The sequence below is a fragment of the Colobus angolensis genome, unplaced genomic scaffold, assembly GCF_000951035.1.
Source record: "Colobus angolensis palliatus isolate OR3802 unplaced genomic scaffold, Cang.pa_1.0 Scaffold217, whole genome shotgun sequence".
NCBI classification, from domain to species: Eukaryota; Metazoa; Chordata; class Mammalia; order Primates; family Cercopithecidae; genus Colobus; species Colobus angolensis.
Window position 1 is genome coordinate 699,832 of NW_012115344.1, and position 23,937 is coordinate 723,768.

Here is a 23,937-nt window from a genome sequence, read left to right on the forward strand (position 1 = left end):
AAAAAAAAAAAAAAAAAAAAAAAGAAATTGTGAAAAGCAAACTCGGGTGTTGAACAGATTGCTGGAGTTTCTGAGGTGCAGAGTGGTGTGCCCAGACTGCAAAGTGGAGCAGTTAATGTGAGCCCTCACTGTGTGGCAGGCCCTGTGCTGAGTGCTTTGTGCACACTATCTCATTCAATTTTCAAATCTTATACTATAAACTTGTTAACATTATCATTCCCATTTGAAGAATGAGGTAGAGGAAGCTCAGAGGTTAAGCAACCTGCCCAAAGTCACACAACCAGTAAATGGTAGAAGCAGAGGAATTCAAGTCCATTTGCTGTATGACACATATTAACAATTCCATCTTTAAGTATGAATTTCTTTCATCCAAAGACTTTCCTTATTTTTATTATTATTATTATTATTATTTTGCCTACTAATGCTTCTGGGCTGCTTAAAGATTAAAATCTCAATAAATAATAGTTATTTTGAAGGGCCTACAATGTGGTGAGGCACTCAACTAAATAATTTATTTATAGTCTATTCACTCTTACAAACCTGAATGGGGAAGTATTTTTACCCCCATTTTACAGATGAGAAAACTGACCCCCAGAGATTAAATAACAATACACATTGTATGCATGTTTCAAAATATCACTTGTACCCTTAACATTTTTTAAAAAAATCACATGAGTCCTATAAATACGTACAAATATTACATATCAAAATGTTTTTTAATTAAAAAAACAAATAAGGACAGAGTTGGCATTCTAACTCAAATCCTTTTCCTTTTCTTCTTCTTTCTTCCTTCATTTCCTCCCTTAGCCAACCCTCTTTTCCCATCTCCTCTATCCTTCTCTTTCATTTGGCCTACTGCTTCCTAGGTGACAATAAGAGTGAATTTAGAATGAGGCCTTTAGGAATGGGATATAGGTCAAGGCATTGGGATTCAGAGGAGACAAGGGGTAAGCACTTTGCTAATGTAATTGTAATGTTTGGAACTCAGTCAAAACGTTCACCAGACTCTCTGGTGCCCTGATATACCCAAATAGGGGCTTCTGTGATTGAGAACTAAGGTTTTCAGATGTTTAATTTGAAATATAATGAACTGTGTATATCAAAGTTTGTAATTTGAGACTAATAATTGAGAACAAAATTGATGTATAATTAAGTAAAATAAAATATATCTTAGACATAAAGAACAAGAGACCTTAGTGGTCATTCGTAATTTGTTTCATTTTTATATAAAAATTATTTTCTTCCCATACACAAAACCTGAGCACTCATCTATTTGCTGATTTATGACATGAAACTGGAGTTACTTATGTCAAAGCTCTACTTTGTTTTTTTTCTTCTTTTGAGAGGGAGTTTTGCTCTTGTTGCCCAGGCTGGAGTGCAGTAGTATGATCTTGGCTTACTGCAACCTCCGCCTCCTGAGTTCAAGTGATTCTCCTGCCTCAGCCTCCCAAGTAGCTAGGATTACAGGCGCTCACCACCATTCTTGGCTAATTTTTAAATTTTTAGTAGAGGTGGGGTTTCACCATGTTGGTTAGGCTGGTCTCGAACTCCTGACCTTAGGTGATCCACCTGCCTCAGTCTCCCAAAGTGCTGGGATTACAAGTGTGAGCCACCGCATCCGGCCTGAAGATCTACTTAGAAGGACAGCAGTGCTCTATGTTCAAGACAGAGCTTTTCTCTGTGCTTCAAAAACCAGTTGAAAAAGAGCATTGCAATATTATGTGTTAACTGCTCTCTACACCAAAAGTGTTGGTTGTATTGGTGGCAAAACCTGAAAGAATCCACAATGCAGAATCAGGTAGATACTGCCCCCACTCCCTTGGAACTTTATACATTCCACACTTGTACTAAAATACTTATCATGCTATTTCACAACTTGTTTATATCTCTGCTCTACAACTTTGAAATGCTAGAAAGCAAGGTTTAGGTCATATGTGTATCTCTGTAACCAGAGTTTAGTGCAAAATATGTCCTCAAGTTTAGCGATTTAACTAACCATGATCAGGGACTCAAATTTTGTGTAGCCAGGCATATGTTCTAAACCAGAAATTGTCCCAGTGTTTTCATCACTTCACTTAGGATTGCATATGATTTTTTTTTTTTTTAATATAGAGTCTCGCTCTTGTCACCTAGGGTGGAGTGCAGTCGCATGACCATGGCTCACTGCAGCCTCAACCTTCTAGACTCAAGTGGTCCTCCTACCTCAGCCTCCTGAGTAGCTAGAACTACAGGCATGTACCATTACCAGATAATTTTAATATTTTTTTGTAGAGACAGGATCTTGCTATGTTGCCCAGACTAGTCTCCAACTTCTGGGCTCAAGTGATCCTGCTGACTCAGCCTCTCAAAGTGCTTGAATTACAGGTGTGAGCCACCACACCTACCCCTTTGCATCCTTTACAATTTTACTGTTAATGAATTTTATGTTTTAATAGACTTCTACCAAGCAAACTACAAATTTAAAAACAATCTCTGGCTTCTGTTCATTGTTGATACATACATATACAATACTGGTTGAAAAATTCCAACCAAGAATAAAGAAATGTGATGTTTTGGTTAACCTTGGTAGTGCTATTGTGGTTAACTATTATTCTTATTTAAACACGTGAACTACTAAAATATCATTCAACTTCATTTTTTAACCGTAACATTTATTTTAAAGATTTATCCATATTGATATAGCTAAAACTTAAGCCCATTCTTCCTTAAAAACATGCATTAGAATGTCAAACTTCTAGTACAGGTTTAGTAGTTACCCCTGGGAAGAGAGGAGGGAAGAGATGAGGGTAGAAACGTTTCTATTTCTGTAATGCTTTATTTCTTTAAGAAAAAATCTGAAGCAAATATGTCAAAATACAAACCTGTTAAATGTGGCTGGTGGGTCCATAGCTATCTAATTCATTTTCTGTATGTTTGAAAGTTTCATACTTTAAAAAGTGAAAGAGCTGATTTCAATGCCTCTTTTAAACAACACCCATATAAAATGGCATTAATACATTTACTTATTTTTAAAAAGTTAAAAAAACTTCTAAGATTGAAAACATTTGCCCTTAACTTTAGAAAAACTTTAAAAATATCAAAGTAAATATAGAATTCTAATTATAGACAATAAAGAAAGACAGATCAAGAGAGATTTGAGACTTTCAAAAATTGAAATTTTGATATTTAAAGTTAAGATTTCATTAAAGCCTATACATCCTAAATTACCACCTTTACTTACACAACTCAATGTTTGGTATAGACATCTGTAAATTCCAGACACTCACACCCAACAGGCTGCTTTACAGTTTTTCTTTGAGCCCCATATGATCCAAATCAAAGTCATGGGCCCCTGCACTGTCTTTAATGTAATATGCCTAGACCTAGTTCTCTTATTCTGGTGACTGGAGTCATGCAAATCAGAAACCCAGGGAAGTTTATTGATTGCCACGCCTTACAATGTTAATATTACTTCATCACATGGGTTTTTTTTTTTTTTTTTACAGCAGACTTTTTAAGAGTATGTCTATTTTATGAAGATTATTTCAGTTAAACTAGCAGTATATCCATAAATCTACTTAACCTGGCATACATAAACAGAGGCACAGCCAATATGTGAAAGTCAACACTGTGGAATGCTCATCCTTTCCTAATATTACCTCACCTGCCCTAAATGAGTCATGACACCTGTCATACTAACTAAGTGAATCCCTAGGATAAATATTAATGAAGCTTAAGTTTTTAATATGTGTTTGTAGAAGTTCGAACATTTTTTCCTTGTCCAGTGGAACATCTTGCATACTCCACATTAGAGACTGCAATTCTATACTGTGGTCAGAATAGTTTTGAAACTCAAAATTATGTTTTTCTTTCCTCCCTATCCTTCATACATTAACCTTCCAGAGACTTTCATTTGCTCTGAGTATGAAGACCAAAATCTTTAGCATGGCATTTAGTCAAGTCTTTTCATACTTTGTCCTCTATCTCCCTCTTCAGCCTCACCTTACCAAAAGCTAACCCTTGCTCTTTGATACAAAGATATGAAGACATGAACCTCCCTGATTTGATCCTAGCACTTATCTCAGTTGTAATTTTACTTGCATATTTTATTGTTTGTTTAGTATCTACCTCCTATACCACAAGCTATATAAGTTATTTTAAGAAGTAAACAATCAAAAAGAGAAAGAAGATAAAGCAATTTCTTAAAAGATTGATATTTTCACAAGACGTTGGCCAATGAACCTAGATAAAAGATCATGTGTAAAAACGCCAAAGGGTCAAACAATGATGGGAAAATATAAAAAAGTAATCTTTATTGTTTATAAGAAAAAAAATAGAGGCTTTAAAAAATATCTTATTTCCACTTTTTTTGAGGCTTTTTAATTAGAAAAAATAATGAAAAATGGCCATAACTTTATTTTGGAGAAAGGTTCAGACCCACCACTTTGAGGTGATGGTATAAAATTATAGATGACAGTGACAAAACTATTCAGTGTTTATTTCTTTATCAGTATTGCCATTTGGGTATGCAGATTGTGAAATACTGCCTAGCTGTTCTTTATCGATTGGTCTCTCTCTCTCTCTCTCTCTCTCTCTCTATATATATATATATATATATGCCAAGATGAATTATAACTTTAGGAACAGAAGAAATTAGCAGATGGATTTTATAAACCAATAATATATATATATATGTATATATATGTGTATTTAAAGAACTGCAATTTGCTTGTTAAAGTAAAAAATTAAACTAGTTTCAAACCTATAGAAATGTTGCCAGAATAGAACAAAATTATTTTTTATTTCCAGACAGGGTCTTGCTCTGTCACCCAGGCTGAAGTGAAACGGAGTGATCATGGGTCCCTCAAACCTAGACCTCCTGAGCTCAAGCTATCCTCCTCTCTCATCCTCTCAAGTAATTGGTGCCATCATGCCCAGCCAATTTTTAATGTTTTATAGAGATGGGGTCTTACTGTGTTGCTAAGGTTGCTCTCAAACTTCTGGCCTCCAGCAATATTCCTACCTTAGCTTCCCATAGTGCTGGGATTACAGGTGTGAGTCACCTTGCCTGGCCTGAACAAAGCAATCCTTTTTATTTGGATGATTACTTAACATTTTACTATGTATATATATTTATTGATTCTCTCTCTCTCCCCCTATCTGATGTCCCTCTACTCCCTAAATACTTCAGTATATACATGCCCTAAACTGGGACACTCTGCTATAATAGTAACAATATACTTGGCTACCAATAAGAAAATTGACATTGATAGAACACCACCATTGAATCCACAAACTTTGATCATATTTTGCCAACTGTCCCAACAATGTTTTCTTCCTCTTTTTGGTCCAGTATCCTATCCAGGAAATTGCATTACATTTAGTGGCCATGCCTCTTTAGATTCCTTCAATTTGGAACATTTTAGTGTTTCACTCTCTCTCAAGTCCCTGGGTTTTAAAGAAAGGATTCCTTTTATTCTATGGGACAACCCTAAACACGGGTCTGTCTGATGTTGCCTCATGACCAGACACAAGTCATGCATTTGTGGCAGGAATATCACAGAAATGATGCTGTGCTCTTCCTGGTGCCTCATGTCAGCAGGCACCACACAATGTTGATCTGTTCTGCTGCTTGATCTTGGGCACATATTTATGTTAGTATTTACTAGATTTCTAAAGGCTCAATTTTTCTTTAAGACCAATGAACATTTGAAGGCAAGACGTCTAAGATTTTACACTAATATCCCGTTTCTCATCGAGTTTCCCACATCAGTATTAGCGTTCATTGACAATTTCCACCTGAGTCAACCATCATACTGAGGGTTGCCAAATGGCTGCTTCCTTATTTGCTTCTTTCTACAATTATTAGTTGGCATTCTACTATAACAAATAAATTTCTATTCTCACATTTCTTTATTATTTATGTTAGTATGGATTCATGGGTTCCAGTTTTAGTTACTGAGTTTTCATTTGATAATATTATTTATCGTGATGTGGATATTATCCCAGATTTGACCAGTTTTAGCCCTGTTAAGTAGGCTTCTGTATCCTTTTGACATATCTCCATCACTCATTTTATATGTTTTTTAGAGATAACAAAATGCTCCAGGTACCTTTTTTCATTCCATTAAATGAACTAGCTATTTCTTAAAGGACTCTTGATTTATTTTAATAAAGGATAATATTCATTAAAGGAATGAAACAATGATCTGGGTCCCCTGGGGTTAGCTATTTCTTAAAGAACCCTTTATTTATTTATTTATTTATTTTTGAGATAGAGTCTTGCTCTGTCACCCAGGCTAGAGTGCAGTGGCACGATCTCCATTCACTGCAACCTCTGCCTCTTGGGTTCAAGTGATTCTCCTGCCTCAGCCTCCTGAGTAGCTGGGGTTACAGGCATGTGCTACCACACTCGGGTACTTTTTGTGTTTTTAGTAGAGACAGGATTTCACCATGTTGGCTAGGCTGGTCTCGAACTCCTGACCTGAAGTGATCCACCTGCCTTGGCCTCCCAAAGTGCTGAGATTACTGGCGTGAGCCACCACGCCCAGCCTACCCTTGATTTCTTTTAATGAAGGATATCATTTATTAAAAGAACGAAACAATGATCTGGGAGCTCATGTTCATCATTACCGAGGTGTCATTGCATTGGGAGTTTTCAGTAGAAAGAGCTAGGAAATGTATATATGTATATATGCATGTACATATGTATGTATGCAAGCATATGATTGTAACTATTTTTATTTATGTATGTGTTTATGTATGTGTGTGTGTATTTTATACCTGACTTGATGCTGATACTTTTAATTCTAATCCTATACCTTGGGGTTCTTTTTATTTATTATGTATTTTTATTTTTAGAGACAGGGTTTACTCTGTTGCCCAGGCTGGAGTGCAGTGGCTCACTGCAGTCTTGAACTCCTGGGCTCAAGCGATCCTCCTGCCTCAGATGCCTAGTAGTTGGGACTACAGGCATGTGCCACCCTGCCCAGCTAATGTTTTTTATTTTATGTAGATGCGGTGTCACTATGTTGCTCAGGCTGGTCTCAAATTCCTGGCCTCGAGTGATCTTCCCGCCTTGGCCTCCCAAAATGCTGGGAATACAGGCATGCCACAGTGCCCAGTCAAGATTCTTCTTAGTCTGCTTCATTTACATGTTGAAAATTCCTTCTCAGATATTAAGAAATACAGTTTTTAATGTCTTCAACTCTTTCCTTTCTTCTCTCTTCCTTCTTTCCTTCCTTCTTTTTTTCCTTTTTTGCTTCCTCCCTTTCTTCCTTTCTTCCTTCCTTCCTTCAAGACGTGGGGTCTTGCTATGTTGCCCAGACTGGACTTGAACTTCTGAGTTCCCACCATCTTTCCTCCTTAGACTCCAGAATAGCTGGGATTACAAACATGTGCCACTGCGCCCAACTGCAGTCATCTTCTAATTGGTCTCCCTGCTTCTTCACTTGCTCCCATATGGCTAATTCCCTATATAAAACTAGAGAGATTTTCTAAAACATAAATCATATGTCTCTTCTCTGCTAAAAGTGTGCCAATGGCTTCCCACTAAAGTTAGAAAAAAAAATATTTGAAACTAAAGATTGGACTGTCTTAAAAGCATACAGACTATATAACAGGCACATGTCTTAATCTGTTTGTGCTGCTATAACAAAATACCATAGACTGAGCAATTTATAAGCAACAGAAATTTATTTCCGACAGTTCTGGAGGCTAAAAAGTCCAAGATCAAGGTACTGGCATTGGTGCGTGGTAAGGCCTGTTCCCTGCTTCCAAGATGGCACTTTGTTGCCATGTCGTCACATGGCAGAAGGTGGAAAGGCAAGACTCTCTTCAACCTAGAGCCCTTTTTAATAATGGTTCTAATGCCATTTAGAAGGGCAGGACCTTCGTGACTTAATCACTTCCCAAAGTCCACATCTCTTAATACTGTTGCATTGAGGATTAAGCTTCAACCTGAATTTTGGAGGGGACATAGCAGCATAGTAGACTTTTAATAAATATTCACCAATTGAAAGAATAAATTAGAATTTCAAAACAAATTGAAAATGAAGAAAGCCTCCCAAATGAAGAAAGTAAAGGTATACACTCTCCCATCTCTATCACACCCACATCCAAACAGCAGTTGCGCTTAGATCTAATATGAGCGTTTTCAGAATTGCTTTGCTATTGCCTCCATTCCCACCATGGATCATGAGCCCATCATATCTTCAGTATTGCTTGCATTTTCACGATAGCTCCCTAACTGTTATTTTGGTTTCTGCCCTTGCCTCCCTTCACTCTATTTTCACAGAGGCCAGAATAATTCTGTTAAAAAATGCCAGATCACATCACTTCTCTCTTAAAACCCTTCAGTGCCTTTCTGTTTTACTCTGGGTAAAAGTCAAAGTGCTTTAAATGGCCAGCAGGCCCTGTGTTCATTATCCGTTGCTATGTAACAAAGTACTTGAAACTTAGTTGCGTAAAACATACATTTATTATCTCACGGTTTCTGTGGGTCAGGCATCTGGCCCCAGGCTCTCTTGTATGGCTGCAATCAATTTATCAGCTGGGGCTGTAGTCACTGAAAGGCCTGACTGAGGGAGGTTCTGATTTCAAGCTCACTTTGCTGTTGTCAGGCTCCGGTGCCCTGCTGATTGTTGGTTGGAGACATCAGTTCTTTATCATGTGGCCCCATCCATAAGGCTGTTTACAACATGGTAGCTTGCTTCCCCCAGCTATGTGTGTGAGGGAGAGAAACACAGATATTCCCTAATGTCTTTCTAGTCTTTATGCTTTTCTATGGCATTTATTGTATCCAATATCTCATGTGTTTTACTAGTTGTCTGTTTCCTCACTTCTCTATCCTCATTATAATAGTAGCTATAATAGAGCAGGACATTTTGCTTGTTTTTTTATCTACAGTGATCAGAACAGTGTTAAACACATTCAAAACAAATACTGAATAAATTAAATAATTTCAGAAAAGATTTGAGGAGTCTTAAAAGCAGGTATCCATTTGCTATGAAAGCCTGTAACATACAGAATTACTGTAAAAGGCTGTAGTGTATTCATGAAACAGAATCCAGAGATTACTCTAGAGGAGGAAAAAAAATTAGAACAGTCCTACCAAACATACACCAAAAAACAAAAAAAAAATCAACAATATACAAAGAATACTATTAGTATTTAATATATATACACATAAACATGAGACTGTCATACAGGCTTTGTCATACATGATTATGTATAACCACCAATAATCACCGATTTTCAAGTTCAAGTTTGGTCTTGGAGTCAATAATAGGTCTCTACCCTTCATGCCAGCACTAGAGACCTGGGTTTTTGGGGTAGACGCAGCATTCCTTTCTTCTTTTAGAAATACATCACACCTGAAAGGGAAAATGGTCAGCTCCCACTGTATTTTTTTCCAGATTACAAGCTCCTCCTTAAAAGCCAACCAAGCATGCCCAGGCGATGGGTTAGGGCCTACTGAGCTTTCCATGGTGCTAGTGCAGTTTGCAGTCTTGCTGTGTTTCATAGTTGCCCCACAGAATTTATTTCCCTGTCAGCCATGGATAGCTGTATGAGTTGACATCTCAGAGGGTGACTGCCAAGTCTCTGGAAATGCTAATGGCCATGCTGATTAGGTTGGACAATGTGATCTTGTTTTGGGCATCAATCCATTGAGGTACAAGCTTCTCATGATGGGAAAAGAGGGCTTCCTGAAGAGAAGTAGATAGCATGCTCAAACTGCTAAGAAGGATGATGACAAAGCTCCTGCTAAGGCCATGGTTCTTTCAGGAAGTATCCTCATATTGTCAGCTTAGGCTATGGTTTGGGCTGTGAGATCTCATCTTCCTTCGTCTTCTGTGGACCCACAAGCTTGTCAAGACCTTTTTAGGAAGGAAGCTGTAAGTGCAGGCTGAGGTTCTGTCAGTTCTTTAGAAGCAGCTGGAGATACTGGGAAAATGTGCCAGGATTGTGGCTTCTTCAGACTGCGACAGAGCAGGACAGGAATCTGCCTCTGCTCCAAATCTCAGCCCCTCACCGTGTCCCGCCCAAACAACAAACACATACATTCTTTTTTTCACTTCTGCTTTTGTTTCTGCCTCAATTGTTTTTCTTTTATAAACTGCCAAGATCCTATTGGTTAGCATCCAATTCATTTAATTATGCAATCCAGTTATCTTGTATCACCTAGAAAAAGTAATATAAGACTGTCTTAAAATAAAAGACTAGTGACAATAAAGATGTTTTGCCCAACAGAGGCCATTGAAGGATATACTTCCTCTTTAAATCATGTGAAATTCATCCTGAAATGCTTTTCTCATACAGTACACTCATTTCTTTCATATCTGAACCATAGCTGAAGTAGTAGATTCTCATGCTTTTCCTCCTGTCTCCATTTTCTTTTGTGCAGCTCCTGGCCACAGTGGGAGCCATGATCTCTCTCCTTTATATGTGGCTGTATTACCAGAGCTTTCATTTCCATGTGGCACATTTTTATGCTCATTTTGGGTAAAGATACCTGAAAGGTAAGGTAACTTTGTGTCTCTGGTGCTATTCTACTGGAGGAAAAGAGGTGGGGAGAGGTTTGCTGGTTAGAGTTCTAAAAGTAATGGCAAAAACTGCAATTAACTTTGCACCAACCCAATATATCTGTAGACTTTTAAGTCTTAGCATTCAGCAGTTAACTGAGTCCATTTTAAAAAATATAATATCTTTTGTTTACCTAGGAGCTGGTGTAGTGAAGGATGAAGAGAAGGCAATGCATTGGTTTAGGTAAGATGATGACATCTGCCAAAAAGCAAACTCTGCCAGAGTTACCTGTTCAGAAAGTACAGGTTGAGCATCCCTTATCCGAGCTGCTTGAGACCAGAAGTGTTTTGGATCTTGGATTTTTTTTGAAATGTTTGTATTATACTAACTGGTTGAGCATCTCTAACCTGAAAATCCAGAATCTGAAATGCTCCAGTGAGATTTTTCTTTGAGTGTCATGTTGGTACTCCAAAAGTTTCAGATTTTGGAGCATTTCAGATTTCAGATTTTCTGATTAGGGATGCTCAACCTATGCTTAAATAGAAAACCTTATGATTTTGGTGCTTTTTCCCTAGAGCAAAAATAAGCTAGAGATCTAAAATCTCTTAACATTAAAGTCTTGGTACCCTCTTTACTTTTTCCACTTGGTGATGAGGTAGGAGTACTGGTGGGGCTGTTGAGAGGGTGGGGCCAGTGCATTTTAAAACAGTCTACACAGTGTAAGCAAACAGCAGATTAGATTCAAAAGAGTCAAAGTAGGGAATGTGGACCAATCTAGGTCAATATTCAGGATGTCAATAAATTTATTAACAATGCTCTGTGTTAATATTACTTTGGTTATTAAGGTTTTGAGCTCTTGACTATAAAACATACACTGATTTGAAATTTACAAATTGGACTATGTGTTAGAATCACCTGGGAAGCTTCTGAAAAATACTGAAGCCCAGTTCCAGATTGATTTAAATGAGCAGAAAAAGATCCCTAGAAGAGTGTAATATGCTGCCAGCTCAAACTACTCCAGAAGTCTATAATGGTTAATAAAGTAAACATGAACCAGCAGAAGAAGGCATTTCAGGAACATATTCTAAAGCTTAAAATCGATACTCTGACAAAGTTCACCTGACAATAGAAGAAACACCTTTGAGAATCAGGAAGGGAGTGACATGGTTCCAAAGCGGCAAAGTGTCATTGGTGATTAACTGCACTTGACTGAAGCTCTTGCCACTGGGAGTATAGTCCATACACGCCCACAGCATTGGCATTGCCAGGTGGGTACTTGGTAGGAATGCTGCCTCTGAGGCCCTAATGCAGACCCACTGAATTAGAATCTTCATTTTAATAAGATCCTGGGGTGACTGATATGCACCATCCAATATTGTAGCCAACAGCCACAATGTGGCCATATAAATGTAAATGAACTAAAATTAAATAAAATTAAAATTTTAGTACATAGTTGCACTGTCTACATTTCAAGTATTCAATAACCAGTAGTGGCTACTGTACTGGACAGTGCAAATACAGATCGATTCTATCTTTGGTAAAAATTCCATCGGAAAGTACTAGCAATTTACATTTATGTTTCAGCAATTGGAAATAGTGCTTAAGGGTCAGTTTACATGTTATTGAATTTCTAACATTCCTAGATCCTTTCCAGCATTTTGATTGCCTGTATATTTTGGAGAAAAGAGTATAATTATATCAATATTTGGAAAAGCTGATGAATTGATTTGAAACAAATATGTGATTAATTTTTTAAAAGTACTGTACTTGTTTCAAGTAAGAAAAACTTTTTTTTTTTTTTTTTTTGAGACAGTCTCCCTCTGTCACCCAGGCTGGAATGCAGTGGCGTGATCTCAGCTCACTACAACCTCCTCCTCCTGGGTTCAAGCAAGCCTCAGTCTCCCAAGTAGCTGGGATTATAGGCACACACCACCATGCTCGGCTAATGTTTTCTGTATTTTTAGTAGAGATGGGGGGTTAGTCAGGGTTCTCTAGATGGACAGAACTAATAGGATAGATATTTATGTATATAGGGGAATTCTTAAGTAGTATTAACTAACACAATCTCAAGGTCCCACAGTAGGCCATCTGCAAGCTAAGAAGCAAGGAAACGCGTCTGAGTCCCCAAGCTGAAGAACTTGGAGTCTGATGCCCAAGGGCAGGAAGCATCCAGCTTCCTAGGAGAAAGATGTAGCCTGGGAGGCTAAGCCAATCTCGCCTTTTCACGTTCTTCTGCCTGCTTTTATCCTAGCTGTGATAGCAGCTGATTAGATGGTGCCCACCCAGATTAAGGGTGGGTCTGCCTTTCCCAGCCCGCTGACTCAAATGTTAATCTCCTTTGGCAACATCCTCACAGACACACCCAGGATCAGTCCTTTGCATCCCTCAATCCAATCAAGTTGACACTCAGTATTAACTATCACAAGTCCACCCCTTGTCAACTTTAACTGATACGCATTTCCTGAGATCATACATAATCTTCAAATAAAAACAATAATAAGGTCATAATTATGCCTAGCATAATGCAACTATCCTTCATATAACCAGAAATGCACCAATCCCCAACCCAAATACTATTACATAAAATTAATGACACCCAAATGCTAATATGAAGTAAATGTTATGTCACATGATAAAGGAAAAAAGAAATAAAATGAAGTTATTTTCTTAGTACAAGTGTATACGTGCACACACATGTTTTTAACAAAAGAAGGAGGAAATACTCATGACAATTACAGTCTCCATTTCTGCAACTGGTCACGGGGCCATTGATGTTTACCTTCTTCTACTACCCATTCGTATTTCCTTTGCCTTCATCAAGCACCATAACAGGTCATGGTTTTTTTCTTGGTGGAGTGACCCAAACCTTCATTTCTGAATAGTCTGGGCCAACTACCTGGATTGGGCTATTGTAGTTTCCCATTGACCTAAATCACAGAGCATGATAATACTAAGCCCTAAGGGATCTCCTGTATTCCATGCATACTCTTCCTTACCTGAGTTGTGGAGTAGTGGGCTGATTTCATCTTGATAGTCTGAGTCAATCACCCCAGCCAACACTGTAACTCCCTTCTTAACCTGTGGACTTAAAGGTAGGAAGAGTCCAAAGTGTCCAGGTGGCAATCTTAACTTCTAGTTTAATGGAATCAGTGTGTCTCCTGGTGGCAACATTTCTCCCACTGGAACTAAGACCTCTAGGCCAGCAGAACGTAATGTCACAGAAACAGGAAGCAAAATTTTTGTTAGTGTATCACTAGGGGTGATGGTAAGTGGTGCCACTTCCATTTCCACCCCTTGATTCCTGGACCCATGAATCCTGGCTATGGGAGAAACAGTACCGTATATTGAATGCTGATTCAGAGCATACATGGCCTTTTGGAGAACTTTGCCCCAGCCCTTGCAAAGTATTGTCACCTAGTTGGCATTGTAATTGTGACTTCAACAGGGCATTCCACCATTCTATCAATCCAGCTGCTTCAGGATAATGGGGAACGTGGTAAGACCAGTGAATTCCATGAGCATGAGCCCACTGCTGCAGTTCTTTAGCCATAAAGTGAGTGCCTTGGTCAGAAGCAATACCATGACAGTGGATAAGGCATTCCATGAGCCCACGGATAGTAGTCTTGGCAGAATCATTGCATGCAGGATAGGCAAACCCATATCCACAGTAAGTGTCTATTCCAGTGAGGACAAACCTCTGCCCTTTCAATGATGGAAGAGGTTCAATATAATCAACCTGTTACCAGGCATCTGGCTGATCACCACGAGGAATAATGCCTTATTGAGGGCTTAGTGTTGGTCTCTACTGCTGGCAAATTGGGCACTCAGCAGTGGCCATAGCCACGGCAGCCTTGGTGAGTGGAGGTCCATATTGCTGAGCCCATGTGTAACCTCCACATCTGCCGCCATGGCCATGTTGTTCATGGGCCCATTGGGCAATGACAGGAGTGACTGGGGAAAGAGGCTGAGTGGTGTCCACAGAACGGGTCATCTTATCTACTTGATTATTAAACTCCTCCTCTGCTGAGGTTACCCATGGGTGAGCACTCACATGGGATACAAGTATCTTCACAGTTTTTGATCACTTAGAGAGGTCTATCCACATGCCCCTTTCTCAAATTTCTTTGTCATCAATTTTCTAATCATACTTCTTCCAAGTCCCTGACCATCTAGCCAGACCATTGGCTACAGCCCATGAATCAGTATATAATTGCAAATCTGGCCATTTCTCCTTCCACGCAAAGTGTACAAGTAGGTGCACTACTTGAAGTTCTGCTCACTGGGAAGATTTCCCTTCACTGCCATCCTTCAGGGATGTCCTAGAAAGGGGCTGTAGTGCTGCAGTTGTCCACTTTCAGGTGGTGCTTGTGTATCATGCAAAACCAAGTGTCTGCTCTTAAAAAAACCCCTAGTCTTCTCTTCCTCTGTCAACTGATCCTAGAGAACTCCCCATGAGGCCATTGGTGCAGGCTGGGGGAGAGAAGGCAGGGGGGAGAGAAGGCAGGGTGGCAGGAGTGGAGACCATGAGCATTTGAGCCACTTTCTCATGTAACTTACTTGTGCTTTCAGGACCTGCTCAAGCCCAATCACATATATACCACTTCCATTTAATAATGTAATGCTGCTATGCCTGACCTACTTTGTAGCTAAATGGGTCATAAAACACTCAGTTCATGATAGGCAGTTCTGGTCACATGATGACTTGATGACCCATCATCAAACGTTCAGTTTCCACCAAAACCCAGTAATAGGCCAAGAGCTGTCACTCATAAGGAGAGTAGTTACCTACAGAAGATGGCAGGGCCTTACTTCAAAATTCTGGAAACCTTCACTATGATTCATCTATGAGGGCCTTCCAAAGATTCCAAACAGCACCCCTATCTGCCACTGACACCTTAAGCACCATTGGATCTGCTGGGTCATATGTCCCAAGCGGCAGAGCAGCTTGCACAGCGGCCTGGACCTGTTGCCGAGCCTTCTCCTGTTCTGGGCCCCACTCAAAACTGGCAGCCTTTCGGGTCATTGGATAAATGGGCCAGAGTAACACACCCAAATGAGGAATGGGTTGCCTCCAAAATCCAAATAGGCCCCCTAGGCGTTGTGCCTCTTTCTTGGTTGTAGGAGGGGCCAAATGCAGCAACTTATCCTTCATCTTAGGAGGAATATCTTGACAGGCCCCACACCACTGGATCCCTAGAAATTTGACTGAGGTAGAAGCTGTCTGAATTTTTGTTAGATGTTTTTCCCATCCTCTGGCATGCAAATGTCTCACCAATAAGTCCAGTGTGTTTGTTACTTCTTGCCCACTGGATCCAATTAGCATAATGTCATCAATGTAATGGACAAGTGTGATACCTTGTGGAAGCAAAAGGTGATCAAGGGCTCTCCAAATAAGATTATGACACAAAGGCAGAGAGTTGATATACCCCTAAGGTAGGACAGAAAAGGTATATTGCTGGCCTTACCAGCTGAAGGCGAATTGCTTCTGGTGGGCTTTATGGGCAGGAATGGAGAAAAAGGCATCTGCCAAGTCAATGGCTGCACACCAGGTACCAGGAGATGTGCTAATTTGCTCAAGCAATGAAACCACATCTGGTACAGCAGCTGCAGTTGTAGTCACCACTTGATTAAGCTTACAATAATCCACTGTCATTCTCCAAGACCCATCTATCTTCTGCACAGGCCAAATAGGAGAGCTGAATTGTGATGTGGTGGGAATCACCACCCCTGCATCTTTCAAGACTTTGATGCTGGCACTAATCTCTGCAGTCCCTGCAGGGATGTGATATTGTTTTTGATTTACTATTTTTCTAGGTAGAGGCAGCTCTAATGGCTTCCATTTGGGCTTTCCCATTATCATAGCCCTCACCCTACCAGTCAGGGAGCCAATGTGGGGGTTCTGCCAGCTACTAAGTATGTCTATGCCAATTATGCATTCTGGCACTTGAGAAATGACCACAGGGTGAGTCCAGGGACCCACTGGATCCACTGTATGTTGGACCTGAGATAAAACTCCATTAATTACGTGACCTCCCTAAGCCTCTACTTTAACTGGAGGACCACTATGACGTCTTAGGTCTACTGGAATCACCTTCAGCTCAGAGCCAGTGTCCAGTAGTTCCCAAAATGTCTGATCATTTCTTTTTCCCCAGTGCAGTTACCCTGGTAAAAGGCCAGAGGTCGATTTGAGGAAAGATGGGAGAAAAATTAACATAAGTTGTCAGTAGTGTGGTGGGGTCCTTCCTTAAGGGTACCTGTCCTCCCCTTCATTCAGGGGGCTCTGAGCCTGTAAACTGGCTGAAGTCTGGAAATTGATTGAGGGGTCATGATTCTCTGTTTTTATAATTCAAATTAGTCTTTTGTCTATTCCACCTGGAAATTTTCTGCTTATATAAATTGAGTAGGAATGCAGTAGGCTTCCTATCAATTTCTCTTCTAGGAACACCGTGATTAGCCAATGTCAGAGCTCTACACAAGTGAGACTATTCTGATTGCTGCTTTGCCTCTGCTGTCCATTACAGTAGCTACACCCACCTTGCTTTTGAGGGTTAGGTGACGTCACTTGGCCTCTGCCATCTTGGGATCCAATTATTCTCATTGTATTTAAGTTTTGTAGTTGAGTGACTGCAGTTCTCACTGTTAGATCTGGCATACAGAGAAGAGTAATTACAGGGCTCTTCAAAGATGCAGGTACTGCCCTCACAAATCTATTTTGCAATGCATTGATCAAGGGTATATCTTCTGGACCCTCCCAACTGAAATGAATAGGTCTAAAGTGACTAATCACCTTCAGTATCCTAATCTCCCTAGGCCTTTAGATCCCTTTCCTCTACATTAAACCAAGGGAGATCAGACATTTCCAACTTGCTCACAGTAGGCCATCTTTTAATCCTATTTCAGCTCTAAGCAAATAAACTATTGAACCTTTTTTTAACTCCCCAAGCTGCAACATTAAATGCAAAATCCCTGCTTAGTGGACCCAAATCAATAAATTCAGCCTGATGCAACTATATTTTTTCCAACATTATACCACACCCTTAATATCCATTCCCATGCCTGTTCTCCAGATTTCTGTTTACATAAGTTATAAAACTCAAGCAGTTCTTTCCAAGTGTAGCACATCTCCTCCTGGATCACACTCTGAACCTCACCTCTAGGGGCCTGCTAGGACTTTAGTTATAGGTCTAGAGGCAAACAGGGGTGTTGGGGGTGGCTCCTGAGGAGAATCAACATTATCTTGCCTGGCAACTGCCTCGGGGAGGCCATCACTGTTGCCTCAGGCAGCGTAGGGTTTACCTCCTCAGACAAAGGTGGAAAGACTGATGCAGCATGAGTTGGGGAGGGGATGTTGCCCCTACTGGGGATGTGGCAACAGTTTCTTCTGGCAAAAAAAGGTTCATCAGAGTTTACAAGCTCAGTGTCCTCAGTTTCATCAGGACCCCACCACACATTCCCATTCCAAGTTGCAGGGGCCCGTTATTTTCCAATCAATGCCCTCACTCTTAACAGGAGACACCTGGCGGGACTCTGCATGCACCTATCATTGCAAGTCAGCCACTCACATGATAAGAACTTGTGTCTGTTTTTCCATAATTTCAGCTCTTTCTCTACAGGAGATAAGACTCACTCAAGACAATCTTGGCAGATTTGACGCTCAGTATCTGCTTCTGAAGTCAGGAGTTAGATTCCATAACTTCATAATTTTCTTTCATCACTTTGTCCACTGAACTTAGGAGCAACCAAACAACTTCATTATGTTCCTTGGTTCTTCACATATGGTCAAAGGTATTATGTATAGAGTCATTAGACTCCTTATCTCTCATGAGCAGTGAATCAGGAGTGTCAAATGCATATATTTTGCATAATTCTCTAAACAGTTCATGGCAAGGACTATCAGTGTTCTCCATAGTTTTAGAAGTAGAGTCCTTAGCATTTTGGAGTCTAATCATATTAAGCAGTGAACTCCATAAACCCCAAATCCATCCTTAATATTCTGCTCCTCTGGAACCACTCTTGGTACCAAAATCTATATTAGTCAGGGTTTTCTAGAGGGATAGAACTAACAGGATATCTATCTATCTATATATCTATATCTATATATAACAGGAGATACATATATATGTTATTAAGCAGTATTAACTCACCCAATCACAAGGTCCCACAATAAGCCATCTGCAAGCTGAGCAGCAAGGAAGGTAGTCTGAGTCCCAAAGCTGAAGAACCTGGAGTTCGATGTTTGAGGGCAGGAAGCATCCAGCATGGAAAAAAGATGTAGGTTGGGAAGCTAAGCGAGCTAGCCTTTTAATGTTCTTCTGCCTTCTTTTATCCTAGTTGCACTGGCAGCTGATTAGATTGTGCCCACCCAGATTAAGGGTGGGTCTGCCTTTCCCAGCCCACTGACTCAAATGTTAATTTCCTTTGGCAACATCCTCACAGACACACCCAGGATCAATACTTTGCATCCCTCAATCCAATCAAGTTGACATTCAGTATTAACCATGACACAGGGTTCCACCATTTGGCCAGGCTGGTCTCGAACTCCGACCTCAAATGATACACTCACCTAGACCTTTCAAAGTGCTGGGATTATGGGCATGCCACCATGCCCGGTCAAGAAAAGCATTTTTAATGAAGAAGTCTTATTATTGTTTGGCTAGATATATGGTAAGATAGAAGTAATGGTTTCTAGTAATAGTCTTTATTGGTGCTGTCCTTGGTTTTATGAAGGGGATGCTTTTTTGCAAGGTTGTTTCTTTGTTTTCTATAGCATGCTTCCCCCCATCACCAGTCCCCTTTCTTCTCCTTTCCTTTATAGATAAGCCTCCCAGCAGGACCATCCTGGTGCTGCCTTTGACCTTGCAGTAGGAACACTGAAAAACATGACTGGCTCCATGAAAGCAGAGTAATAAAATTCACTGTCTTTTCCCTTCTAGCTGACATGTCATTCTTTCCAAACATGCCCTTCATATACTACCTGCAATTCACAGGCGAAAACATTTTCTATATAGTTCACTTTCTACTCTTTCCTTTCTATGTTCTTATGTTGCTGAGTTACAATAAAAGTCACAAAGCAAGGGAATACAATATTCATATATGTGCATATTGACTAAATTCACTGACTAAATTCTTCAGGCATTCTGTGAGCCTGAGATGAAATGCTGGGTTATTTCATGGTCCTTACTCTCTCCTGTGAATTCTTATAGCCCCCTTAAGTACCATCTTTACAGCCTTATCGCATTTTCTTATAAACAGAATAGAACAGACATGAATATAAGGTAGAGAACTCTCTTTGGGCACAAATATCTTTAGTGTCTATTGGACTAATCCTCTTGATTGCTCACAGTTATAAAAATAAATATACCACTACTTTCTCTGGAGAAGATTTTCTTAATGTTTTTGAATAGTTCATAGTCTATGACATTTTTATGCAGCTATTTTGAGTCAGACACATTTTTTGATAGGGTCCCAAAAACAAACCATTAAATTTTCAGCTTGTTTTCTGTTTTTTGTTTGTTTGTTTGTTTGTTAAAGTAATGTAGCTAACATCTACTTCATTTCCAATTAATGTGTACAACCACCTCCTGCCACTCCAGCATTTAGTCTTCTACCTCAGGGTAAGAGGTAGACCAGTCTTAGAAAAAAAGGTTCAGTAAGGCACTGAAGATGGGGCGAATCTTGGGAATTTGTATAATAGTCAGGGATGTTGGCTGCACAATTGGTAATACAATTTTGAAATGACCATTTTGAGGCAGCCAAGTCAAAATGGCAAAGCCAATATGTTCTATTTTGCAACTGACAGTTACCAGATGGGAGGTTGTATGGAATCCCTCTCCAGTTAGCACTCCCAAACCAAAATATAGAATTTGCTTGCAAGAGAGGGGTGCCTCAGACATTACATAAGATTCTTGGCTAGAAAAACTCTCTAAATAGGGCAAAATAATCTAGTTAGGCTCTGATGTTTTAAGACTATTTATTTGGGTAGCTCTGATTTTACTATGAAGATTCTTGTATTAGTCCATTCTCATGATGCTATGAAGAAATACATGAGACTGGGTAATTAATAAAGAAAAGAGGTTTGACTGACTCACAGTTCTGCATAGCTGGGAAGGCTACAGGAAGCTTACAATCATGGCAGAAGGGGAAGCAAACACGTCCTTCTTCACAAGGTGGTAGGAGAGACAAGAATGAGAGCTGAGCAAAGGGGGAAGCCCCTTATAAAACCATCAGATCTTGTGAGAACTTACTATCACAAGAATAGCATGGGGAAAACCACCCCCATGATTCAATTACCTCCCACTGGGTCCTTCTCACGACACATGAGGATTATGGGAACTACAAGTAAAGATGGGGATGCTCCATACCATATCATTCTGCCCCATCCCCTCCCAAATCTCATGTTCTCACATTTCAAAACACAATCCTGCCCTTCCAACAGTCCCCCAAAGTCTTAACTCATTCCAGTATTAACTCAAATATCCAAGTCCCAAGTCTCATCTGAGACAAGGCAATTTCCTTCTGCCTATGAGCCTGTAAAATCAAAAGCAAGTTAGTTACTTCCTAGATACAATGGGGGGTACAGGCATTGGGAAAATACACCCATTCCAAAATAGAAAACATGACCAAAACAAAGGGGCTACCAGCCCTATGCAAATCTGAAATCCAATAGGGCCCTCATTAAATCTTAAGGTTCCAAAATGATCTACATCAATTGCATGTCTTATATCCAGGTCATGCTGATGCCAGAGGTGGGCTCCTACAGCCTTGGGCATCTCCACCCCTATGGCTTTGTAGGGCACAGCCCCCCTCCCGCTCCTTTCATGGGCTGACATTGAATGTCTGTGGCTTTTCCAGGTGCACAGTGCAAGCTGCCAGTGGATCTACCATTCTGGGGTCTGGAAAATGGTGCCTCTCTTCTCATAGCTCCACTAGTCAGTGCCCCAGTGAAGACTCTGTGTGGGGGCTCTGACCCCACATTTCCCTTCTGCGCTGCCACAGCAGAGGTTCTCCATGGGAGTCCTGCCATGTAGCAAACTTCCACCTGGACATCCAGGCATTTCTGTATATCCTCTGAAATCTAGGTGGAGGTTTCCAAACCTCAGTTCTTGACTTCTGTGCACCCACAGGCTAACCACCACATGGAAGCTGCCAAGCTTGGGGGCTTGTGCCCTCCAAAGCCATAGCCCAACATGTACCTTGGCTCCTTTTAGCCATGACTGGAGTGGCAGGCACACAGGGCACCTAGTCCCTAGGCTGCACACAGCAGGGGGTCCCTGGGAACAGCCCAGGGAAGCATTTTTTTCTCATGGGGCTCTGGGTGTGTGATTAGGAGGGGTTTCCACCTTCGTGGAATGTCTCTCTGACATGTCCTGGATACAGTTTCCCCATTGTCTTGATGATTAACTTTGGGCTCCTTTTCACTTATGCAAATTTATGCAGTGGGCTTGAATTTCTCCTCAGAAAATGGGTTTTTCTTTTCTATCACATTGTCTGGCTGCAAATTTTCCAAACTTTCATAAGCTGTTTCTCTTGAACATTTTGCCACTTAGAAATTTCTTCTGCTAGTTACCCTAAATCATCTCTCTCAAGTTCAAAGTTCCACAGATCTCTAGGGCAGGGGCGAAATGCCTCCAATCTCTTTGCATGGCAAGAGTGACCTTTTCTCCAATTCCCAACAAGTTCCTCATCTCCGTATGAGACCACCTCAGCCTAGACTTCGTTGTCCATATCAATATTAGCAGTTTGGTCGAAGCCTTCCAACAAGTCTCTAGAAAGTTTGAAACTTTCCCACATTTTCCTGTCTTCTTCTGAGCCCTTCAAACTGTTTCAGCCTCTGCCTGTTACCCAGTTCCAAATTTGCTTCCACATTTTCAGGTATCTTTACAGCAGTGCCTCTCTCCTGGTACCAATTTACTATATTAGTTTGTTAATGCGCCACTCTGAAGAAATACCCGAGACTGGGTAATTTATAAAGGAAAGAGGTTTAATTGACTCACAGTTCTGCATGGCTGGGAATGCCTCAGGAAACTTACAGTCAGGGGAAAAGGGGAAGCAAACACATCCTTTTTCATAAGGCAGCAGGAGACAGAAGAATGAGAGCTGAGCGAAGGTAGAAGCCCCTTATAAAACAACCAGCTATCATGAAAACTTACTCACTATCATGAGAATAGCATGGAGGAAACTGCTCCCATGATTCAAATACCTCCCACTGGGTCCCTCTCATGACACGTGGGGATTATGGGAACTACAATTCAAGATGAGATACTGGTGGAGACATAGCCAAACTATATCAGTACTCATGATGAAACCCAGGTGAAATGGCATGTGTTTCCCTTTTACAATGAGTTTAAATAACTGTTACTCTGGCTCGTAACTCAAACTCTTGAATGTGCAGGTGCTTTTGGTTTACTCTTTCTTAGCACTACTAAATAACTGCTTCTTCTAGGGATGTAGAAATACTCCTTAATATTGCTGCAAAATGGGGGATCCAAGAAGCTGAAGAACTTCTGGAGAATGTTATTTGAACTAAAAGCAAGCTCTTGCCAACTGCAAGAACTGGGAGTTTTTATAAACCATAATGTGTGTCCTGCATGCTCTTCCTGGAACATAGGATGTTCTGCTCTTACTTGTCCACTGTGGCCCTGCAATGCTTTGTGGCACTTTCAATGGAAGCTCCTTTTACTTATAGTCTCATATGCTGCTGTAGCATTAATTTGCTGCTGCAGCATTAATTTGCTGGTTAAAATCCTTTAAATGAAGTGTTACTTTTATGTTTTCCTGGGATTTGAGTTTGACCTCTTCTGGATAGAGGAGTACTTTATTTGGGTTTCATTACTGCTCACTTCAGCTAAAGTTGCATTCAAGCCAGTGAGCATTCTGTAACGTGGTAAGTGGAAAATAACGAAGAAACTTGTCACACCAGAGATTGGCTTCTTGGATGTGTTAGTTGGCACTCACAGATCCACTGAAAGAGCTAAACTCATCATTAGCCAAATCTATGACATGTGATGTTCTGCCTAAAATAAGTCTGTTTTCATTTCTCTCCATTTCAATTTTCTGCTCTATTAGGTTTCTATGGTATTTTATTATATTCACTTTCTGTATTACAAAAAGTCCTTTATGGGGGTAAAAAAGGCTGGTATTGTTGTCAATGAAAGTGAAAAGGATAAAGTATAAGACCTAATATTGATTGACCATCTGCCACATGCAAGATATTTTTTAGCTGTTTTATATATATATATATATATATATATATATATATATATTCGAGACTGAGTTTCGCTCTTTTGTCCAGACTGGAGTACAATGGCATGATCTCGACTCAGTGCAACCTCAGCCTCCCAGGTTCAGGATATTCTCCTGCCTCAGCCTCCTGAGTAGTTGAGATTACAGGTGTGCGCCACCACATCCAGCTAGTTTTTTCATTTTTAGTAGAGA

General features: G+C 40.2%; 1 long non-coding RNA gene across 1 annotated transcript in view; it reads left to right on the forward strand.

Moving 5' to 3' along the window:
• The window catches only part of LOC105512668, an 83,572-nt gene extending 60,449 nt beyond the window's left edge, over positions 1 to 23,123 (forward strand). Inside the window, exons 2-4 of the long non-coding RNA XR_001001893.1 lie at positions 10,701 to 10,746; positions 19,319 to 19,405; positions 22,946 to 23,123. This is a non-coding gene — a long non-coding RNA (uncharacterized LOC105512668). The remainder of the gene's footprint in view (positions 1 to 10,700; positions 10,747 to 19,318; positions 19,406 to 22,945) is intronic.
• Positions 23,124 to 23,937: the final 814 nt, after the last annotated feature.